This window comes from Danaus plexippus, chromosome 12 (assembly GCF_018135715.1).
Source record: "Danaus plexippus chromosome 12, MEX_DaPlex, whole genome shotgun sequence".
NCBI lineage: Eukaryota > Metazoa > Arthropoda > Insecta > Lepidoptera > Nymphalidae > Danaus > Danaus plexippus.
In genome coordinates this window covers 3,484,939-3,511,797 of record NC_083545.1, presented here as the reverse complement: position 1 = coordinate 3,511,797, position 26,859 = coordinate 3,484,939, and positions in this window count along the sequence as shown.

Here is a 26,859-nt window from a genome sequence, read left to right as displayed (position 1 = left end):
GTGTATGCACATCACATCTACAAAATTCTACAAACCGATGTCATGACACGTAGTGCATGCACATCACATCTACAAAATTCTACAAACCGATGGCATGACACGTGTAGTGTATGCACATCACATCTACAAAATTCTACAAACCGATGGCATGACACGTGTAGTGTATGCACATCACATCTACAAAATTCTACAAACCGATGTCATGACACGTAGTGCATGCACATCACATCTACAAAATTCTACAAACCGATGGCATGACACGTGTAGTGTATGCACATCACATCTACAAAATTCTACAAACCGATGGCATGACACGTGTAGTGTATGCACATCACATCTACAAAATTCTACAAACCGATGTCATGACACGTAGTGCATGCACATCACATCTACAAAATTCTACAAACCGATGGCATGACACGTGTAGTGTATGCACATCACATCTACAAAATTCTACAAACCGATGGCATAACACGTGTAGTGTATGCACATGACATCTACAAAATTCTACAAACCGATGGCAAAAATACGTGGAGTGTATGCACATATAGACCTCTCCAAAATTCTAGTCGCATCCTTACATCGAAAATCGAAAGAAATTTCTAGAAATATTCAGATTTGATTTCGAAGTCACAATATATTATGAGAACTAGACGTTGGCGCTGAGCACGCACCAACCGTCAGTATGGCCGTGTCGCGCCGACAGCCTTCTCGTATCGAAAATATTCCTTTTCGTGTATTCGTTCATTATAATTGTTTTCAAATTACCCACTTCACCGGTGTTAATAATTTTATTAATACATCAGGTGATTAGTTTTTTCCAAGTACCCACAATTGTAATACAGAATTTACCATATAAAAGTCAAAGCATAATCGTACTGAATTCATTCTACATTGGTCGCTCTTAGGAGCCACAGTGGTAGAATCTCTGCTATATAATTCTTGACATTCATTGTAAGAATTTGTTAGCAATAAACAAGTATCATTTTGAGTAAAGACTATCTTTGCTTCGAAATGGAAGCCTGTCCATCGTCATCGGTACTTAACGCCCAGACTCGAAAGCCTTTTAAAGGACTAGGGTCTTGGCCAAGTTTCCTCAAGGATCCCCACGCTCTCACATATATATATATAAAAACTAAGTTTTCAACCACATTTTATGTACTTTAAAAAGTTGAATGAGTATATTTATTTGGAATTATAATAGTGCTATAACTTAAAAAAATTACCGATTAATTTTCAAACATATACAAAAAAAATTCTCTGTATATTGCCCTGGAGAGGAGGAAGGAAAAATAAATGAAATATTTTAAATACCAACCAACGTTAACCACGAGGTTATCGTACAAAAGTATTATACATTGTCTGTTCTGTAATAAGTTTCTGTGCATTTAATAAAATTGGTCTAGTTAAAAATTTTCTTATTTCCTATGTAACAAACACAGAAGTATTACGAAAATTACTATATACATTTTGGTTATTTTTAAGTGTTTTAAATGAAACGAATATTTTTATGTCTTTCTTCTGATTATTTATCATTTTAGTAATTTTTGCTGCCATCAGAAATTAAAAGCATTTTTTGATTTGTAATCCAAAACACTTATATATGTCATTACCTCTTCATAATAGTTTCATACTCGTACAAATTTTTGTTTTCGTTTTGACTTTAGAGAATAAACAGTACCATTGTCATAAATAAAAAAAAATCGTCTGACTGACATACTTTTTATTATCATTATGTAATATTACCGAGTTATAAATAAATAAACAGTTTTATCCTTAAAGTAAGAATATTACGGAAACAAATTGTTAACATGAGGCCCTTAATTTTATTCAATTTGTAGCTTTCGATCCCAAAACTTCGGTGATGCATGACTCGAACAGTAATTTGACTTTTATTGCTTTTACTTGTTCGGGTATATGGGAATATGAGTATCAATATTAATAATTCTAAGATTATTTACTTTTTCTATATAATTTTTCATTCGTCCTGCATTCGATATTTGAACTTAATATAAGACTAAACAGGTTTCTTGCTAAAATAGCTTAAAAATACAAAACAGTGTTATATTAAAAAAATTACTACTGTAATAATTAGCGTAATGTGAATATTGGAGCAAAAACTGCATCCAAATGTAGCGGTTTTTAATACACAACAAAAATGTGTGATTTTGTTTATTTCTCATTAGCATCTTAAAAGCTTCACTCGTGTGTTCTTTTTTTTTTGTATTGGATTTTTCTACATGTAATTAGAATATTTTATAATTTAAGGTTCTAGTTATACGCTTGCTTATTTTAAGATTAAATTAAATTAATTAAAAATTAAATTAAGTTTTTCGGGTAGAATGCGTCCTATCGGAAAATTTTTGTTACATTTACAAAATGAGTAATAATTTTTGATCTTAAACGTTATCATGAAGAACTTTTTTTAAACCAACTAATTAGTATTAAAATTATAAATGATTTAAGGAAAGGATAAAATTACAAAGATTTTTGTATTAAATGGTTCTTTTTAAACTGGATGGTCAATCACATTACCATTATACTTTTATATAAATATATTAAATTGAAAGTATCAAGACACATTATTATTTATTTTAGAAGTCTATGTAGAGTTTATGCTTTCTTCTCTTTCTCACAGTATTGCTTTCTCTATCTCCTTTCTTTACCTTCCACCTTCTTTGTTGGTATTATACAAAAGAGAAATGTGTAGTGAAGATACGAATATAACGAAAATTTTTATAAATATTTAAAATAGTAGTTTGAAATTTTTAAACGCATTTTATTCGTTTAGACTGAACATCACAAATGTTGAATTGGGTTCGTAATAGATACGGAAATATGTTTCCGCTGAAAGAAATTTATTATACATCTCTAACATATTAAGTTTAGTTTTGATTTATTTGGGAATTGTGTCAGCGTCCAGATTATTTTGAACTTCAACATTTTAGAGAAAATTACAGCTTCAAGTGAAAAGATAGGAGTAAGTCCTTTTGACGACAAGTGCTGTTCAATGGCGAATATACCGACTGTACGACACTTCAACTACACGACACTACTATAGAATTGTAATCTCAGAAGTATTGAAGACCGAAGTTAAGAAAATGTTTGAAAATATATGTCTTATTTTTTTTTCTTTTTGATTTAACAAAATATATACTAAAAAGTTTTTATATTTAGTTGTATGTTCAGTACTGCATGATAGTTGCTGATATTTGTTGAAAATAGTTATATTATTAATATAATCGGATTCTGGATACAATTTCAGGATGAATTGATTAATACGTTATTATTGTAAGAAAAATAATATAATATCCTTAGAATCAGTTTTGAATTACAGCATTTTCAGAAAATTATTCTAAGAAACTTTAAAAAACATAGGAGGTAAAACATTTTATTTTTGTTTCTCATTTAAAGAAGGTTTAAAACTGTTTTGTAATGGGTAGTGAAAATTTTGCAGTGCAATAAAATATACACACGATTAAGAATCTCTAATATATGTATTTAATTGCATGTAAATGATCTTCATATCGGTAACATTAATTTAGAGAAGAATAAGAAAATAGGAACAGCAGTAGCAGCAGACTTTACTGGGAAATTAATCGAGAAACAAGCCTCTATAATTATAAAAGGAGACGATATACTAAATATATCTTATTTTTATTGTTAAAACCGTGAACATTATTATAAATTCCTTTTTGAAATATATCAATTCATGTATTTTATTTCAAAGGCACTATCTCGAATACTAGACGCGGTGGCATAAATCTGTATCTGTATACAAGTCTGTATTTGGATTCGGTTAACCAAAGCCGACGGGAATCACATAGCAAACTTTCTGCTTTGATTTTTAATTTTTATTTTACTAAACATTGAAATTCAATATGAATAACATATTTTGATTAAGAATTCACGTTAAGAATAAGTAAAAATTATGTATTAAAAAAATAACTGTCATAATGAATTATTGTCGACGTTTTTGCATGTTAATTTATTGAGCAATGTCATGCAATCTATATTAATGCAGTTTTCGTAATTACTTTTTATTTAATAAAACTAACAAATTTCGTATGCCTAGAAACATTCAGTACGTTTCGACTGTAAACACAAATAATACAAAATTATTATTATTTTTTTCTAAAGAAACCTTTCTTTCTGAACCGTCTTATATTTGTTGGCCTTGTCCAGACTTAAGTTTATTTTATTATGAAAAGTAAAGCAAATGAACGCCAACAAAATCCTACAATTTATGTAAATGAAATGCATTTTTATTATGGTTCGTATTAAAACGAGTTTTTTCCAAAATGTTTTTGGATCACGTCTTTCATATATTAGAGAATTAAATGATAATCTCGAATTATATAAGGCTTTATAATGCAACATAATATTCTTATTAGTTTTACTTAAAGTTGCCAACGGAAGTAGGTTGTTGGTAACTAACTTTTTAACTTTGTGCTCTCTAATTTTAAAACCTAAGACAGTATTTTGTTTGTAATGTGTATAAATTGCGAATTTATTATATTTCAGTTCATAAATCACACCAGTTAAATACTACGATTATTTTTTTTATAAAGTAAGCAGTTCATCGTTTGTTTTAATTTTGAAATTGTTTTGTACGTGACCTACAATATTATTTTTGCTTACATTAATATTAAGCTCTTAGAAAAAGAGTAGGCCTATACAAATTTTTTTTTAATCGTTATTTGTAAAATGTTGACTTTATATTATCTTTTATAATGAAAGTTTAACATCACATTGTTATGTGTATGTATGTACGTACATATGTTTGTATGTATAAATAAATAGAATTTTTAGAGATCGATAAACAACTTAATAAATTAATATAAGTTTCGAGTTTCGGTTATAAACAAAATCTGCGTAATCACCACGCTTTGAATTGTTGATGAAAGGTAAAGTGCAAGTATATAATATAACATGGCTTCCATTTTATCCTTGTTCATAGCATTACGTATTCAAAATGCGTTTTAAAATAACGTAACATCAAAAGCCTATCTTGTCATTCAAAGCATCTGACATGTATAAAAAGCTTTTTGGATTGAGTAATTTTTAACGGAAAATGAGGAAAAACGAACAAAGGATATTTAATATTTAAGGAATGTTTAAAAATTAAAATTAAAATTATCATTACCATACCATTTTTGCTTAAATATTAAAGGTTTAATACATAAGGTGGCAACTGAATAATAATTGAAAACAACCTGTAGAAGATAGTTATGGGTAATTCTTTACAACGTGCACGTAAACAAACAAAAATTTTTGTGATACATTACCAAATGATCAGACGGAACAATCAATTCATCCTTTATACTTTTATATATATAATTTTATTTTTTTTAAATAAATATCACAAAGAGTTTAAAAAGCAAGTTGCTTATCAACAGAATTACTTCCGACGACGATATCATATCATACTTCATAGTAATGATTCAATATGTTCATAGGAAGAAAGTGACAATTGCAGCTTTTGAAGAAACTGTGCGACTAAAACTTTTTAAAGCACATTGAAATAAATCAATTCTAATACTTTATTAATACATCCAGAGAATTTATGTATAATAAATCTAGTTCTTGTATTTAATATTCACAAATTACTTTATTACGTTATCATGTGTACTTTACATTTAGTTTAGTTTAAAATTAATATTTTTTTTTATTCAGGCTTGGTGTAAAATTATTCTATTCTATTGTATGAATGTACGTGATTAGCAAAGAGGACAAACACATTTGTGGTTTATAGTAGACAAGTGTTGTAGAATAATGTATAATTTTCGAAATTTTTATGTTGCAGAAATAATCAAGTTATATATATTTTTTATATACCTTCCCATATTCTCTCTGTTATATTCCTTTGTATTTCTCTCACATATTTTGTTTTTTAGTAATGTATTTGAGCTACGTAATCTGAGAATAGCTATTATATTATTTTTTTATCATAATTATGACGGTTGTTTCGGTATGTTTCATTTATTACATTTGATATTTTGCAGAATGTATATATTTTTTCCATTCATAATAAAATACTACCCTTTGTGTATTTGGAATAAGTTTAACAAAACAGTCAATATATTATAAATAAACATATTTAAAATAATTCATAACATTTTATTCGGTATTATTTTATTTAACAACGTTATTGAATACAATTTCATAAAAAAGTGTATGGTCAAAAAACTTGTAAAATAATTGAACAATTCCCTTGTTCAATTATTTTACCTGTAGTAAAAAACTATAAAAGTGTTTTTATATAACTCCTCTAGCATTTTTGTTAATCAAAACTGTGAATATTTTGAATACCTACATATTTATCTCTTCATTAAAAGTTTATAATTTTAGTTGTTTTATAAATAGATGGAGGTAAGTAATGTTATTTTAAGAAAACCACACTAAGTTGTGGTTAAAAAGATATATACATGCTTCCTTTATAATCTGTTTCATTTTATTATTAAAAATTGTTATTGTTTAGAAGATTCATTGAATTACCATTATGCTGACAATAACAGTTTTAAAACCACAGAGAAAACTTTTTTTGTTATCAAATTAATTTGTAGTAGTAAATGTAGTAGTAAATAACATTTTTTTTTAAATGCTAACATTTGATCGTATTAATGAATCAACTTACATTTTCTAGCTATTTAATAGATTTCTTTAAATACTTACAGACCAATTCTGACTATCTTCCATTCTGTTCATGTGGGTATGAAGGCGATTATTGTTAACACACTTTCCTAGATAATACTATCCTGTTCATCTTCTTGCCTCGAAGACATTAAAATTATAAGGGGAAGGAAACCCAGATGTTCCGATCCTTTTGCTGATGTTCCGATCCCAGATGTTCCGATCCTTTTGCTGCGTATTTGAAAGGAAGAATAGTATCGCTTCGTTCGAATGAGAGAAAGGACTGCGACAAAATAATGTGGATCGTCGTGCATCTTGTAATAATTTCACTAGATGCCTGTTTATTTTATTTTGTTATACCGAAAAAGACATTACAATACTAAAACATGGAATTCCCGCCTCTGTTCAAGGCTGGCTAGATTGGTTCTAACTAAATCGTGGCACCATTAAGCCTCTTTGCATGTTTCTCAACGGAATCCTAAGCCATGAAGTGACCTTTTCGTAGCACCTGTTCAAATATGAAAGCAGAATTCCACCCTCAACAGCAACTTAACTAAGAAGTAAAGAAGCTGTAACGGTACAGCTGTTTTACAGCCATACTTTTGTAAGAAGATCAAGTTTTCTTTCACCTGATTTAGCCTTGGATTCAATTAATTTGTCAGGTTTAGCGAGGATGTCATCATTTATTAAATAATACAAACGTCGATCACTTTTATGAAAAACTGAGTGCAGCTATTGAGAAATATTAATATTTTTCGTTCCGATAGTTTGAAGATCGATTAAAATCCATTGTTCTACGGAATGAATAATATTAACGGGTGTTTAAGAACTCTGCCCGTAAGGTCTCATGAGTCATATGTTTGTATTCACAATAAGAGTATACCCTAATATAAAATGATGCCTTAATTTTTTTAAATCTTACAATCTAGTCTAGTTAATGTTAAAAAACATTTTTTTAAGTCTTCTTTAAATAGACCTTACTCTGATTTAATGTAATTATCATAATAATTGTAACTAAAAACTATTACAAGATAAGAAGAATAAACAAGAACTTGGTTTAATAAAATACGAAACTACACAAAGAAACTTTGTTAATGAAATAGAACCGACTTTGACGTTTGAGTTTTCTGTCTGACCGGACATCCGACTTTGGAGCCTTTCAATGAACACTTAAAAGCATAGTGGCTAAGAGATAACAAAATATTTGATCAAAATTTTAAACTATTTTAAGATTATGGATTAACTTAACCCCCATATTAATTCTTAAATTTGCATACACAATTCTTTCTTATTATTTTTTATTTAACGTCGTAAAATTCTCTATTAGACTATTCATTCATTATTCAGTAATATAATATTCTCGATCTCCTAACTAAAGAGAAAATAAAGTGGTTTATGTGTATAAGGGTCATAAATTTTGGACTTGGGCTGTAAATACTTTGAGTTAATTTGGCGTAAGCGGTATTGGTTTTGTTTAGTCAAAGACATTAAATTCATAAAGCTTAGAAACCTAAGTTTATTTCTTTCCAATTTTATTATTTGAAATACTTATGCCCAATTTATAAGATTTTTTCAGTAAAAACAACTATAAATTTTATGTTTGTTAGCAAAACTTTATAAAAGGTTGAGCAAGAAGTTATAAAGTATTCAAAATTAAAGACTGAACGTCACTGTCTCCAAACTCTCCGGCTTGAAGAGCCCAAGAATTGTATATTTTTTGTATAAATTAACATGTAAACTACTCCATAAAACTTTTGCAAAACTTCAATCTTTCATTCAAAGAACTTGTCTGCAGAAAAAGTTTTAAATACATACTTTTAAAGATAATATTTTATCTATAAGAAAAGTGGTTTGTAAGTCCGTTTAAGAGTTATTTGTTATTGGTGTTATTTGAAAACAAATAGTCACACATAGCTCTCAATGTCTATATTTTTGGATTGCTGCATGCAAAGGGTGTTATTCTACACCGTTGAGTGGGCTATTATATAATTGTTCAAACAGTACACAAAAACTGCCAGTCACCCATTGCATGACTAGAAATAAAATTAACAATTCTTTTCCAACTCAAATATTTTGAAACACTAATATCGTGCTTGTTACATTTTACATTTTGCGATTAAAGTATTAAATTTAATAACTTCATTTCAATTGAACAAAAGTACTAGAAGTTAAAGTACTCTTATTCTTATTTACTTTTGTTGCTATTTTGCGTGTAATTTTATACTTTATTTTTATTTCCAATTGTTGTATGAAATAATTTTTTTTATTGAGGAATAGTTCTGTTTTAACATAATACTATGGGGTTTTCCAATAGGGACGCTTGAACTTTGACAGCTGATTGCGGCCATGTTGTTTGAGTGACAGCTGTCAAATGCAGTGTGTTATATTCATTCCGTCCTCCCAAACCACCATGGCAGGTTACAGTGTCGAGCAGCACGTGCAAATCATAAAATTGTTTTATGAAAATGGGTCTTCAGTTCGAGCAACGTTCCGCGCACTTCGCCCGTTTTACGGTCGCGATGATCGTCCTGCCGAGTCGACTATCCGTCGATTGGTGGACAAATTCGAGTCAACCGGGTCAGTTAACAATCAGCCGGTTCCCGTGCGTCAACGTAACGCGAGATCTGCCGAGAATATCGCCGCTGTGCGCGACAGTGTCCTCGAAAACCCGCGGCAGTCAATTCCGCGTCGCGCACAGGATCTCGGCCTTTCGCAGACGACAACTTGGCGAATTTTGCGTTGTGACTTGAGCCTGCACCCGTACAAGATCCAGCTGACCCAAGAGCTCAAGGTTAATGACCATAGACAGCGCCGTGTGTTCGCTGACTGGGCATTAGAGCAGTTGGAAGTTGACGCCGATTTTGGCAAAAAAATCATCTTCAGCGACGAGGCGCATTTTTGGATGAATGGCTATGTCAACAAGCAAAATTGCCGTATTTGGGACGAGACCAATCCACACGAGGTTCACCAAGTGGCAATGCACCCGCAGAAAGTGACTGTTTGGTGCGGATTTTGGGCCGGAGGCGTGATTGGTCCGTATTTTTTCGAAAACGATAATGGTGTGGCCGTCACCGTCAATGGTGAGCGATACCGGTCGATGATAACCAACTTCTTTTGGCCTGAAATCGAGAATATGGATCTGGACAACATGTGGTTTCAACAGGACGGCGCTACGTGCCACACAGCACACGCTACGATGGAAGTTCTGCACGAGCAATTTCTGGACATGGTCATCTCGCGCGGAGGCGACGTGAACTGGCCACCGAGATCGTGCGATTTGACCCCGCTGGACTTTTTCTTGTGGGGTTTTCTTAAGTCACAGGTCTATGCCAACAAGCCGCAAACCACCGATGCCCTCAAAGTCAACATACGCCACGCCATCGATCAAATACAGCCCGATTTGTGCGCCAGAGTCATCGAAAATTGGACCTTTCGTGTGCGCGCCACCAACCGAAGCCGTGGCGGTCATTTGAATGATGTCATATTCCATACATAATGGGGTCGATAGACCTTCCAAATAAAAAAAAAATTTCGCAAATATCTTTCCTACATGTATTTTTTTTTGCATTTCAAAGATCAAGCGCCCTTAATGGAAAACCCTATAAATACATTTTTACCGAGTACAATTTGCTATACCAACACTAGTTCGATTATATTTTGCTTACAAAAGATTTTGTCGTATAGCCAAAAATAAAAAGAGAAAGACTATATTTTATTTATATTATATCATTATACTAGTTTTGGCTCGTGACCTCATCAGCGTAAGTTTCAGAGTTAAAGATGTATAACACATTTTTTAATTTTTCGATCGAACGTTGAAAAATTTCCTAAGTCCGTCTTCTGGTTCTAAGCTACCTCCCCAACAATTTTCAATCAAATCCGTACAGCTTTTATTCAGTTATAAATAGTGTAAATAATACGATTTACGATACGATACGATTAATATATATAGATTTTTGTAGACATACATATATATTTAGGTTATTGATCATTTCATTTCAACTTTTATTTAAAGTTATTTTTCTATATAAAAAAAAATCTAATAAAATGATTACTTTTAAATTATTTTAAAATTGATTGTAGTCTTAACATATTTACTTTACTCATTATTAGTATTCAGTACAAATAAATAAAATATAGGATAGTGTTTGCTTTGCTTCTAATGTGTTCCGGTCTGGGGTCAACTCCGGATGACCTTTAAGTGATGTTTGTTCACACTAAAAGCATCGACGTGTTCCTTTTGATGTTAGTCAATACGTGGATTCAATATGTTATTTAATACTGTATTTGTAAGTGTTTGAATGTTAAGAACTAATGTGATAAAAAACTTTTTATTAAACAATAATAAACAGCTATTAAAAACTAGGCAGGAGAATTTGTTTTCCTTTATATATGTACCATTTTCTCAGGATTCAAGGCCAGGTAACAATTAGGTGTCTTGGTTTTCATTGAATTGTGCTATTCCGGACTGTTTTCAACTAGATATGAAGGATAGTAGAGAATTTTTATTTTACCTTTAACTTAATTTTAATCAAAATATATATTTTTATTCAACAAATTGAGCACAAAGGATTTCTTAAAAAAGAACGGACTTTGGAATATATTTCTAATATTCTATGTTCCAAAATAATTGCGTTTTTTGCCTTTACTGAGCCTTGTTATAACAAACTAATTATCCTTAATGTGAAATAAATACGAAATGATTACAAAAATATTTTAATATTATATTATACGTATTAGGTACAACCTACGAATGGTGTAGTTATTATATATTATTATGAACCATATTGACTTTTTTCTCATATAAAATATTAATAGCGAAACTATATGGGGTGGCAACCAGAGGTTGTAGGAAAACTTCGAAACTTACTTATATGTATATTATAATAAGATAGCAATCCCATTCCATCGCTTGTGTGGTATCAGGAATCTTTTGGTTCACCCGGCTTTGTGTTCGTTCTTCGGAGTCAACTACGTCACACGTAATATGATATTTTACCCATAAAACGATGTTGCCCCGGCGAATTTCATTTATTTTTTAATATGTTGCGCGTACGTAACACGGAAATATTGGTGCCATACATTAATAAACAAAAATCTATTATATAATTCTTGTTACGCTTTATGTTTTGGTTTCCTTGCTATTGAAATATGAGTTGAGATAAATTTATGTCTTCGTTAAAGAAAAACGAGTAGATTAAAATAACTTTATTGTGAAGACAGAAAGAAAGATTTTTTTTAAATTAAAATAACAACGCGACTGCAACTAAATAACTAAAACGGGCTGATGTTTCAGATAACAGACGTTTAATAATTATTTTCCCTTCACTTAGGACTTATTAAAGTTCATTGATTCCTCGAAATTTCGACGATTGAAAGTTTCACTAGTACTAAACGTGTAATTCTTATGTTACAGTACCAAAAGTGCAAGAACAATGCCAAAAGTTACTTGATAAGTAAAAACAATATCGTATTGAAACCCGAAATCGGAGAGTCTATTTAAATATTCAGTAATTCATATCTTCAAAGACAACGATGCCGATACTGTAAAGTAAGCCAGACTTTATTAAAACTCTGTTATTTCGTTTTTTTCGAGCAATTTATATCCCACGAAATTATTATTCGCCATGATTCACGATAGCTTTCATAATATTTATTCAGAAGATGCTCAATTTTTTTTTTCGTCCAAAAATAATGTTTAATGAATGCTTAAGCTCGCGGCATCGTGGACGTTTCATATAAATAACAAAAAACTTTTTTAATTTCAAACCGTGATCCGTAAATTGTATTTTTTATTTCGGTAAATAGAAAATGAATAAAAAAAATTTGACTTGTAATCAAAGGAAGAGAATGAATTACGTGTTTTCGGTTAAAAAATATCTAAACTTCTTGTTTAAAAGGCAAGATCTCACCTTAAATGGTTTAAGACCGGTTATGAGCCCGCGACTGATTTAAGAAATAATTATATTACATAAGCTAAAAATAAATTATTTCAACTAGTATAATACTTTTTTGACGATTTAAAAGCCGTCATTTTGGCGTTTTTATTTTGTGACGTCACCGTCCTATCGGAGTAATAATAATGAAACGTCTGATTCACCGATTTTTTTACTATTACATACATATTATCATCTTATTTTAATGGTAGAACATAACAACATTGTTTTTCTACAATAATTATATTTTTAGAACTTTCAAAGTCACTTAAACAATTCAGAATAATGCTTCTAAATAGTGTTCTACTGCAAAAATGCATTTGCAGTTGAGTTTGTGCTTTGCATTTTAAAGAAATTTTGTTTTGTTTATTAATATATCGTTCTTTAGTCACTGCTTTTTCAAATGTAGAGCATTTTACTTCTATAACATAACCTTCAGTTACTATAATAGATGAAACACCCACAATAGAGATTTCTCAGCTTAATTTTATACCAAACTTTTTAATTTTAATTTTTCTTTGTGGTTCACCTTTTTTTATTCTTATTTTTCGAGAAAAAGGCCTCTTCATAGCTTCTAGGTCCTTTAATTTAAGTGCCTCTATTATAGATTCAGTCAACGTATTATGCACTGTTTTACAGTGGGCTACTTCAGAAGCTGTTGGAGCAGTAACATGAGCATATATAAATTCAAAGCAAAGTAACCAATCATTTTGGTTCTCTGTTACAAGTACAGCAACAGTACAGTGAAGAATCACAACACTTCCAAAACTCAATAAATCCTAAAAAAAATTGGGGTTATTTTGCATGCTACTTATTAAATAAAGAAATGAAAATTTTGCTTAGTGTTTAGGGCTTTATGTAATATTTTACAAGTTGGTCAACAGTTTTAATATAATCTTCAAAAATGAAGAGAATACTTGATACCTCGTGGTCTGCTTGAAGCATTACTAGTCTTCTGTAATTAACACATATTTTTTGTTTTTAGGAATTTCAAGCGTGTGCTTTTTGAAGATAACTTAGAATTTTACTTATAACACTCTATACTAATGAGATCTAAGGCTTTTGCGAGTATTCATTTAAATAAAACAAAATTTTTCGGATTATACTACGCGTACTTTGTTACACTATACTGCTAATTGGTGGATTCTCCCATTTTACATATAAGTATCCAACAGTGGAACCTTTATATGGTTATTGTGCTTCAAAAGAAAAAACAAGACTAGCGATATATTTTATGTAGGTTATAATTTCGTGATTGACTCGTCTCAGTACTCAGGCACAGAAAAAGAGGATTATGAAATGTGTAAATTACTACTTTTAAACATTAAAATTTATAAATAAAAATATGACTTTTTGTAAATGTATTTATGTGAGTATATTTTTTTAGTAATTAGGATTACGTGTGAATTGTGATTTTCGGTTAATTTTTAATATCATACACATTCCCTATTATATTATAAATACCAAAAGTATTATAATCAGATAGATAAAGAATGGGGCAGCTTAAACGTGTAAGGTTTAGAAATAGAAAGGTCAAGGTCTAAGAGGGCAACTGTTATTTTCATATATTTTACATCCCTAAAAAGAATACCTTTTTTTTTAATTTGATTCATTCAAAAAACTTCCTAAACCTACGAAACGATCATCTATTGTATTGGGAATATTTACATTTATTTTTGGTAGAAAATATGGAAAGTCATGGTTAACTTGCAATAGCATCTTTGTTTTTTTACACCTTTTGTAAAGTGCGATGGAATGAGAACTAAAATTTCTCTTCTTATCAGGGATAACATCTTAATTGTAACAGTTTTACCCCAGCGTCAATTAAGTGAAAATAAGAAACAGAAAATGTAACGCCAGCACACATTGATCAAAATTATATAAATACTTAAAAAAAAATACTAGAGATATTTTTTTTTAAATAAGATTCTTTGTTTACGTAGAAATGGTAGTAAAAAGGTAACCATAAGTTACTCGAACTAATAGTTTTCTAATTTGTTCAATCACAAACACGTTTCGAAAAGACAAACTTTTATTTTCAACTTTTGGTAAAATGTTCTTAGCAATATTAGGAATAATGAAACGTTTGCACTAAAAGATTGATTAAATAAGCTCTTAATTTGAAAATAAAAACAAATCTATCTTCTACATCACTATTCAGACCCAACAAATTGCTGAAATAATTGCAGTAGGCAATCAGAGGGTATGGTCGAAAGTAAATATGGCATGTATGAAAAGAGAGGGATGTTTTCTTATAAATTTTTATTCGATAACTTTGAAAATTTTTTGCGTGTTCGTGGTTCTTCTAGATAACTTTTCACTTGAGTCATCCAGAAACTCCGCTATTTTATGTAAATTTGGCATAAAAAATCAAATCAAAAAATAGACGTAAACATAAAATTGATGCCGGTTCATAATGAACCATTCTCACGTGACGCACGTATAATAAAATAGGTACATGGATCCTTTGTATCCAGCTTAACAAACGTGTAAAACCAAACGACCAGCCCAAAAATAAAATATATATTATAAAAATTAATTTTTGTATATAGACTGCGTCATTTTCATCATGCGAAGATTCTTTGTTTCACTTTAAAAGATACCCAAAAAGAAAATTACAATTTTCATTATTTTTTTTGTGCGATCAGAGTCTTGACAGGTTTATCTAATAATAAATTAAAGCTTTGTGGGCCTTTTATGATGTAATCCAGTTGTTGTCGAATATTAATTGTTAATCATGTGTTACATACAATTTAGGAATCCCTTAAGCTTGGTTTAGTTGTTGACGTTTTTAGTCACGCCTATTATTATCAAATTTTTGTCCAGTAAATTTATTGTATGGCTGTCATATAAAAATCTAATTTATTTATAATACTGAAAGTTTCTTAGTTTATAGTTCTAACAGAGAATTATTTTTGTTTTTGTAGAGACTCATAAGTTCTTTAGTATGACGAATATTGTTTAAGGCAAGAGTTATCATCTTTTATGGAAACATTTAAACAAAAATCTAAAAAAAATACTCTAACATAGCAATAATTTTATATATACTTATTTCACTAGCGACAAATAAATACGGGTAGTGTATAAGGGGATAAAAAATTGTCAATATAAGAAATAACAGGCAACCTAATTTATATGTTTATTTTATAACAATGGGTTTAATCAAGCTAAAATGATTATATAATCAGTTTTGTGAAACAATGAGAGCGTAATGGAGTAAGGGATCGGATGAGGAACAATGTCCAGTTTTGCATATTCATCAACAGTAAATTCAATTGTCATCGGATTTTACTGTTCGCTTTGATTTGAAATCATTTGTTGTTTTCTGTATATATGTCAGAAAATATGAATAAATAAAGTAAAGTACATAACTGTGGAAGTTTTAGGGGTTTACGTGGAGGAATATTTGTGGATGTATAAAGCGGACTGAACAAAGATGCCTATTAAAATCAAACTCACCAGTGCTTTCGTTCTTGGTGTTTCGTCAAGAAAAGGTATACTCGTTACTTTACTTCCACATCCAAAGAGACGTTAAAGTGTATTGTCATATTATGAATTTACTTTAAATATAAGTTTATCAGTTCTTTACATTAGTGTAATTAAATTATTATTGCATGACTTAGAAATTAAAAAAAATGTATTGTGATTAAACTTTTCTTAATTCCTAAGGGAACAATTTTTTTTCAATTACAATATACAGTTTGCACAACATGAATTCAACGTATAAAACTGACTTTTTTGTATGGAAAGACGATATTTTCATTCACATCTGCGAGCTGTAGCGATGAGGATGCGAATATAAATTTATGATCAAAAATAGCGTAACTAGGAAATCTCATGAGCGGCTTTGTCATAAATTGCTAAGGCTATAATGCTGTCGGACGGTATAATCTGTGTTGGCAGACTTCCTCTTGATAAAAACATTATTTTAAACAATTTTAGAGGGGTCTGCTTTTGATTTCATGAAATTTTATCATTATACAACAACTTACAATATGATGAAACGATGAAGTCATATAATATAAACATTACCTAAATTAGTATAAGTAAATAAATATTCATCTACATACCATATACTATGCTTGTTATTTTTATATTTATATTTGTCTTAAGCTGATTAAAATTTTGAATAAATTTTCATAACCGTCGCTCGACGCCTTCTTCATAAATGCAATAATTGAAAACATTAAGACTAAATAAATATTTATTTTGGGCTGTTAATAACGTTCAATGCTGTTTTATGTTTATTTATAAATGTTATAGTATCCTTACCTTTAAAATATGATTGAATTTGAAACAAAAAAAAATCAGGACCGCAACTTCTCGGCTAGGTTTTAATAAGGTTTTATTAATGTTAAAAAGGTAAAATTACGCGGATTAGAATGATTTAATTTAGTTAGAATAATAAATGAAAATAAAAAAAATACATCCTTATCCTATCTCATTATTTATTTCTAATTTATCTTTATTACTGATTTATTTTTATTCCAAGCCAACTTTTTCCGCTTTGTAGAGAGAGAAGCGAGGCAATTATGTAAATTGAAGAATGAAATAAGTAAAATTCGTAAAAATGTTCGTCAACTCTACCTAATACAAAGGGAATATTTACTTCGTAATTTAGTTAAGTGTAGCTTTTTCTTTTGACACAAAGCGTTACCCATATAATTGCAGCGGTGACGAGATCGTTATCGTCCACGCTTTTCCAGTCACATCACGAAATAACGCTTAACATCAACCTATTTTCTTTAATAAAAACATATTATAATATCACAATGAAAAAGTAATTATTTTCATGCTTAAGGCCCATGTTTTAAATTGAATATAAAAATATAATAATTTTTTTTCATTGTTACAATTTAGCCGTAACAGATTAATACTGAGAACAGCAACTATAGTTACGCATAGAGGAAACAAAGACATGAGAGCATTTGCAAACTCTGGTACAGCTTTGAACTGCAAATTACAACGGATAAACATTGACTGCGCTGAACATCGTACATACGGAATCCGTCAGTTCGTAGCGATACTACGTAGCGAGCGGACGTTCGTAGCCTCGTAGCCTGACTGCTACGCCGACGCGTTATGTACATTTCTACAGTATACGTAGATAAACGTAAACAAAAAGTGATATGAGTTGTGCGCCCCCTAGTGCAGTATTGAGACTGACTTTATTAATATTAACTTTTGTAGTCTCGTGTTCCTTTATCGCAAGTGTAGTGTGGTTATTGCGAACCAAAGACTCCGCTAGCCAATATGAGAATTATTACTTGTCGAGAATTAATATAAGCGTACGAGCTCAGGAAAGCAATAACGCGTCTGCGTCACAGACAGAAACGGACCATTACAAAGACTTGATTAAAATAGAGATAGCTATGCGGCGCGTTGAGGAGAATAGTAGAAGATTGAAGGAATATACTAAGTCGTTGTTGTGGGATAATAAAGATAAGTCACTGTGGTGTGTTTTGTTTAAGGACAGTGACAGAGATATAAAAGCAGTGACGCGAGCGGGAAAAAATAAACATGCCGTGGATGAGAATCACATAAGAGCGTTGAGAGAACAAAAAATGAGAGAGGCCGTGATACATCTGCGACATCACGGAAGCCATCATAGGAGACGTCAAGATGTCCTTCCAAATATGCCATACATTAAATAAAAAAATCAGCATGTATATACTAATATTATATACCGGCTAATATACTATAGCTATAAGGACTTGTGTATATATTTTTATATAAGTGTACAGAAATATGAAGCACTGTTTGTTGACTTCAGACAATACTTAAATAAATTATCGGAAATTGTTGAAAACGTTTTATTGTCGAACACATTATATTGCGTGAGAGAATTTTGATTTTAAGCATAAGATAACTTTTCAGGACGTAGTTTATAATTATCGTGATACTATAGAAGGAGACTTTTTTGTTTGAGGTATTCCTCATAAAAATATATTTCTTCTTAAAAAAACGCATTCTCTTCCACTTTGCTGTTCATCTCTCCCTAAAAGATTTATTTTTCATTTCAGCAAAGATACGAGTCATAAAAATTAGGAAAGAAGTACTAGATGATTTCTTCGTTTTATTCAATTGTGAAGGAAAATCCAGTCAAAAAAAAAATTTATTGTTATGGTTAAAATATATATTGCTGTGACTGTTTCCTGGAAAACCATACTTTCAGTAAAAGTGCTGTCAAAGAATAGACGACAGTTAATTTTTTAAAAAAAAGTTTATAATCCCGTATTCTTAGATATTTAGTTTTTTTTTTAATAAATACTCTTTCAACCTAAGACCTCAAACAGAATAAGACAAATGCAGTGATGAATGTCAATCACAAAGACTTATAAATAATTATTTATATAGAACATAGTTATAGACTCACAATAAAGGTGTTTCACTAACATGTTGTAACTTGCACAGAAACAAATATGCCTTATAATTATTTACAACATTTGTTCAAATAGCACACATATTATATCTAACACAAAATAATAATCTTCAACGCAATTCGTTTTTATCTCAAACATATTAAAATGAAATGAGTCTTGTCGTCGAAATGTCGCGAAATCTATAAACGAAAAATACACGGAAGAGAATTTGACAAGTTTTAGATTAATAAATATATACAAAAGTTTTAGTGCCATATTAATTTTATTAAACACTACATAGATATATTATTTTGAATATAAAAAATATGAACACACTAACAAATCGTTTTCTTAACAATGACGCCTTATGTAGGGGTAGATAACTTATATTAATGAGGTATAGCTTAATGAAGATTGCTTCTACTTGTGGGGGTCTCTATGTTATTACACTATTATTAACATGGTTCAATGAAACCCAGCCGGTTTAATAGAATCCAGAATATTTGTAGAGATATAAGAATTTTACTTATATAAATCACCATTTTATAAATAAGATTATGTTTTAAATTCATTCATATATATTTTCTTGACACTTGAGCTACTATTTAAGATAAAATATATTTCATACGCAGTAATTCATTTAAGTTTTAATTACAGTTAAACTCTTAAGAAATGCTCTGTTATTTATTATAAAATAGTGGGTATTTCTTAAATATTAGAAGCTTAGAAAGTCGATAACTTCTAACTTGAACATAATTTGTTTGTCTATTATATAAAGTACAACTACTTTTTATTAAATTGTCTCAGCTGAGTACCGTGGTCAAAGATTCATATTGTATTTTATGTTATAAATACGTTAAATGATGGTTTCAATAAATTAATTTAAACAGATTTCTAATTCTATTAACTAATACAAATAGTTCGGACTTGGAAAATGCAATAAATATTTTTGGTTTTAAAATACAATTAAAAATAATAAACCTTGTATTTAAAACAAATCAGCATTGCCTTTACAATTATTTTTGTATTATTATCGTCAGAAGTTGCCGTTTTGGTGTGATATATTACAAATTTTTGCGATCTAAATGTTGTATTTACGATTCAAAACAGGTTCGTCTTAGTATGATTTAAATCAACAATGTTAAATAGACTAACCTCACTTGTGGTACAATTTCGCAGTGTATTTTGATTCTTATTCTAAAGATATATAAATGTTTTTTGAGTTTATTTAGTTCCTTGCTTATATTTAAATTTTATTGAAATGCATAAATTTACTTTTTGATCACTACGGTGAATTTAGATTTATCAGTATAAATTATATATCCTAACTTCAGGAATGAAACGAAGTTAAAAACTACTTTAATGTTTTTCATGCCTCCTTAGAATACTAAATTAAATGAAAGGGTTAGGAATAGATTTATAAAATAGTTTTAATATGATGAATAAAAATCAAATTAAGCCTTATAATTTCTTTCAAACATATTACGAAGTAGATTATGTTCACGGTAACGCTGACAATAGTGGCAGCGTAAGTAATTTTATTTTTATGGATTTGTATAAAGAATTTATAACATCAATTATTAGTGATGTAGTTTTCCACGAAATTAATAATATTTAACTTTTATCTCATCTTCCCATAAATGTGGTTATTGTGAAGTAAACCAAACGTCGGGTACAAAATAAAGTAAGTACCTGTATAACCTGAATTAGATGCGATGATTTAAATAATTTTATAATTTCTAAAGTGTTAAACTGGAAATCATAACAGAATATGTTGAAAATTATGAAAAATTATTTAAGAAATATTATACAATAATTAAATAATTTAATTTCATAAAAAAAATAGCTCACCTTTAGAATTATTTAGCATAAGAATTCAGTCACAAGTTAGTTACTAAAGTCAAGAGAGTCAAACAATCACAGTTTTATTGTTTTATTGCAGAGTGGGTGTCTCAATAAAATAAATCTAACCGCTAGTTCTCCGGTAAAGCATTAGTGTGTGCTTTGCCTCCTCGGGGTATTATATGATCAGAGCAAAGTATTTGTTCGATACGGAGATAAAACAGCTAGATATTTATTGGTTAGCGTCAAAGACGTTAAAAGGGAGCGACGAGGTCGGGACGAGGTCATTCTGGATAGGAATATATCGCTGTTATACTGCAAGATTTATTATTATTATCAGTCTTAGTTGAATTTTGCAGTGAAGGTAATGGATATAAATGGTAATTTGGCTTTCGTTCACTACGAGTTTTAATACCGTTACTGCATTCTTAATTGAGATCGATATTGCTTAATTATACACCAGACTTTATTGTATAAAAGTAAGGAATGTATGACGACTGAATTTAGCCGACCGTATATAAAAGTTTTAAATCATTCAGTTTAGCATTTAAAATACGAGTATTAATGTTTGGTTTATAAAAATTTATAGGTGGCGTAAGATACAATTACACATATATATATATATAATTAGAGCATTCCACAAGATTAAGTACTGCGAAGGTATCCCTTGTTACGTAACGATATACGATATAGCTTATTTCCTACATCTACATAACAGCTAAACGCTATATGAATGTATACATTCGTTTATGAAACAATTACATATGATACTTAAATTATCGGTTTTTAATATGTAAAAATGGGTAAAATTGTTAAAATAAATATGCATTCGTATTTAATACGTTAATAACGATGTATTTGCGTGATGGATAAACGAATACGCATTTAATTGATTGATAACTGCCTTTGATGACGTGACACGTTGATCGATTGTTTGCTCTATAATTTCATTGTTGACTTCTATTTAAATTCTAGCAGACCCTTCCGACTTTGTCTCCTCATGTCAGATATATCATTTCGATCAGGCGTCTAAGGAACTAAGGAATATTTTGTTTCTACCATGAATATCTATCATGGAAATTTGATTTTTGATGAATACAACTAATATTTTTTCGGATTAACTACGCGGATTTTTATTATTTTAAAAAATTTCATAATCCCGACGTTTTTGTCGTTACTGTTTGTTACTGTTCAGCAACCGTGATTACGGGCAGACGAGATGTGAATGCCTGTCAGTCGGTCCTGTTATTTATCATCTACTGCCAACGATTTATTAATTTTCTGGTGTGCGACTCTGGATGCCGGCAGAATGCTGTGCCTATCACACATTGGACACACAAAGAGGAGATCTGTACAAGGGTGAAAGAACACATCTCAGACATCAAAAATAGGCGCGCCTCGAACTCAGCAGTGTGTGAACACACAATGGACAAACCAGGCCACTACATTCGGTTTGATAAACCACAAATCCTTGCTCGTGAAGACGGGTACATACCGAGGCTACTGAAATTAAAAAACATCCCAATTTCAATAGAGAAGATGGCTGGAATCTATCCAACACCTGGGGCCCCCTCCTTAAAAATATAAAATCCCATGTCCATGACCACACCGCACGACCTCATGACACCGTAAGCGCATTCTGCCGGCATGCAGAGCCGTAGGCCAGAAAGTTAAGAAATCGGTCGATAAATAATAGGACCGACTAACAGACATTCAAATCTCGTCTGACCGTTATCACAGTTGCTTAAAACTAACCGAAACGTCGGGATTATGTAGTTTTTTAAAATCACAAAAATTCGCTTAGTAAATCCGAAAACATATTAGTTTTATTTAAATGACTCGCGAAAATCTTAGATATCATTTCGATGAATACAACTAATAAAGCCTAATATAATATTGTTTGGGAGTTATGGAGATCATTATTATAAACGATATTAAATTTATGCCATTCATCTGACAAATGACAGTCATTTTTATTATGCTTTGTAAACAATTTATAAGTTTGTAAAATACGTACTTGTTCAATTTTCTCAAATTTGCTGAGGACCTAATCGATGTCATAGGGTAAAAGTGGAAACACTAACTTAATAAATTAAATTTAAATGATTAAAACAGGACGAGTGTTACAGAGCCAAGTACGTGCTTAACGTTCTAACATTACGTAAGAGCTTTCAGCTAAATGTAGGGTTATAAAAGCTGCCCTTAAAATACACAATTTTTTCAAGTATATTTTTCCTTAATTTTATATATAACCAAATCATGGAAATTATTACAATTTGATACTTATGTTGTTCTTTTAAATATATGTGTTATATATAATTCAATTTATTACAGGGTGGTTTGAAATCGCATTTCCTGATAAAATGGAATTCAATATAAATATTCTATCTTTCAAGGCTGTCAGTGATGGATTGCCTTTATATTATGGAGTAATGAACTGCTTTTTAAACACTTTCCAAATAGACGTGAGAAGTAAAATGTCCCACCGTGACTAAGCACAAGTGTCAGGAAAGTGTGCTCTACTGGGGACTGATTACGCTTTTAGAAATATGAAAAATGATTTTATGGTATTATCTTATCGATGATTTTAAAAGTGTTATAGAATTCCGTATCATTAATATCCAATGAATTAGGAATACATAATTGTAGTTTTCAAAGTAAGCGTATATACTTTTGATAATTTTTCTTACTATCTATTCACGGTTTGTTAATTACGTTTTAATGAATATAACGTGTATTGAATTATATAGAAAAACCAGTATTATAATCATGACAATTTAAATGTTCACTATAAAAGAATATTTATTTTGTATTCAACATGCTAACACATTTTGGTCAGTAAATTAAGCCGTAACCCGACTTTAACATTCACAGTATATAACTTATAACAAATAGTCAACTGTCACGTTGTTCAAATTATATTACGAAAGTTACAGAAGTCATTTGGTGAAAATGTACTTAATGTAATTTGTTTCCCTTTCGTCGAGGAATGGGTCGCGAATTACGTCCGTACTTTTTAATTAGGCTGCAACGTTGGACTATGTCTTTGTTTCAACTGTATTCGAAGAACACTAGGAGAATTAATTTGTATATTATCTACTTATAAAAACTAAATCATTGATACTAAAAGTAGTAATTATAGATAAATACAAAAAAAAAAAAACAATTAAAAACCAGTTTGAAATTATTTTGTTATTGAGAAAGAGAAAAATTTTATGTTTTTATAAAATAACATATTATGATATGATGATTTTATAGGTACTTTAACATTATACTTGTAACTAGTGACAGTATTGTTTATTATACGGAATCCCACAGGTGTATCCCGAATGCGTATTCGTACCAAATGTCTGACCCTTGTCAGTTTCTAATTATACATTACTGATTTCATTTTCCTGGACAGTTACACTATACTTATATATTATTAATAACGGTATTGTATGAGTAAATAACGGTAAGGTTAGTACGTATAGTTACGTTAAAATAAATATTATTTAACATTTCCGATAGCAAGATATGAAAATGGTACAGTTTCTGATGCAGTTTCCTCTCTCAGTGAATATTAACTTCATTTCTATCTCTCCAGTGAATAGTAACACTTCTTTATTAAAACCTGATGCAAAAAAAAATTGCTGTAAAAAGTTTAACGTCGATGTCTGTGTGTGTATGTGCGTGTATGTGTGTGTATGTGTATCATCGTAGCTCTCAAACGGCAGTGTAAGAATATCTGGTCTTTTTTAATATTAAGAAATGCTTTTATGGAATATAGTTCTACTTCAAGAGTGCCACTATAATTGTTTTATGTAAATATATACCGGTCAATAAAATCGTCGAATACTGCAATTGTGGATAGGGATTAGATTTAGGTTACTTTGTATTTATTATAAATATCCATTTCTTGATTCCTTGACTCTTGATGAGTTAAGAAATAATATATATATATATATATTTGTGAAGCTCGTAACTAATGTATAAAATTGATAGCTCTACCCATAATCTTCATCAAGGTCAAAGTGGTCGCAAGAAAATTTTGATGCTTTTTTGCTGTAGATGAGTACAAACATTGTTAGCACCATAATATTGTTACGGTCAGCCTTTCACTCTCGTGATGTACAAAAGTCTATTCTTTTTTAATTTTTAACTGAGTTTGATAGTTCATTATATTTAAAAACGTTTGAAAACTACAAAAATGTTTTAAATGATTATTTTTAAATTTCTACAATTTAATTTGAAATCATATTTTGTGCGCAATTGATCATTGCCCAGGAAAACCTTCCAAAGCATATTGTGTAGCGCTCTGCATCCGCTGAACGCATCTCATGCTTCAATTCTTGTGTTTCCCATGGGAACATTAAACCATGTAAAAACATGTTTTATTCATAAACAGTTTGATGTGAATACAAAATATTCACTTAGTTGAAGCATCGTTTTCGTCTGTACGTTTTCGTTTGTTTAGTTAAAATTTATTTTGTTAATTAAACTGATTATTTAATATAACATATTTTTACAAACCAACTTGGATTTTCCAGCAACTTGATAAACATTTATTAATTTTGGTATGCTTTTTGTTCCCTTCTTGCGTTATTTTTTAACTACCTGTAAAAATATAAAATTTAAAAAATAATGAAATTTTTAAAAATGTGTAAACAATTTTCATTTGTAATTAATATTTAATTCAAAATATATTCAACTGTTATGTATATCAATTATCAAGATATGTATATCAAATGCAAACCTTTTAAGAAATAAGTGTACATATCACGCATGTATCGGAGACGATGAATATTTATGTTTTTCTTGAAGAAAAATATCTCTTGCTTTAAAGAAATAAATTCAATTTGAGATAAATGTGGATGTGCCAAAAATTACTGGCGAGTAGTGAAAAAAAATAAATCGACTAAAAGAAATACTTTTACATTAATATTCGTAAATAAAAGTTAATAATTATTATGTGTTTTTAAAGGTACATTTAACTATATGATAGCTGTAATATAAAAGAGAGAAGCCTGCATTCATTGAAGATTGATGAAATTAGAAAATCTCTAGGGACGTGAAACTTTAAGTAATTTTTCTTGGTCCTAGTACAAGGAAATGACAAGTTGATTGATGTCTTAAGAGCTGGTATTGAACAGTTAACTAAAGTAAAGATTAAAAGCTATTTCATACAAACTATATTTAATACTATTATGAAAAAACTGTACAGAAAAAAATATAAGGAATTCTAAAAACTTCACGGGATAGTAAGCAATATTAAAAGATAAGAATTGTCAGTCGAAAGTGAATTTTTCGTTCTTTTAGCTTTATCGATTAGTAAAAATTATATACAAAAAAAAATATACTGTTTTCAATTTAAAACTGTGTCTTTAGTTATTTGGACATTTTAATTAAAATATTGTTTAGAATATTAGTGATCTTGATATGGGGTCAACGAAATAGTTGAACTTAAAATTAATGGTCACACAATTTTTTTTTAAATTCCATAAGTAAAAAGTGACACAATACTTGCTAATTTTACCAATTTATAACCAGAAATACATAAACGTATATATATAAATATGATTTTTTTTATGTCATATAAAAGGTCGAATATTAACATGTTTGATTTAATACTTTATGATTAGTTCTTTCAACATAAGTCTCGAAATGGGTGCAAGTGGCAAGTAAGCGACTGTTTGTTGTCTGTATGGATAATCTTTACGAAGAATAGACTCCGCATTTGCCCTCTTTAATTCCGTTGCTACATAAAAACTGGAGTGTTTGATTGAATCCGATATAAATAAGGTATGGGATGTTTATTGGTTGTCTTCGAGGACGTTAAAAGAAGAGCGACATCGTTAAGTTGATATGGGGGTCGGAAATGGGTCAACGAGGGCCAGGATATATATATTGCAGTTTTATTTCAAGATATTTTATATATAAGTCATGTATTTTAAGACTCATCACGGCCTAATGGATATTCATGATGAAAGAAGGACTAACATAATTGTGAACTATAATAGTTGAAGTCAATGAAATGTTTATCTTTTCTTTTCTTTTTTTTCTTTTCTAGCAGTCTCTATTGATTTCGCAATAAAAGCTTACAATAT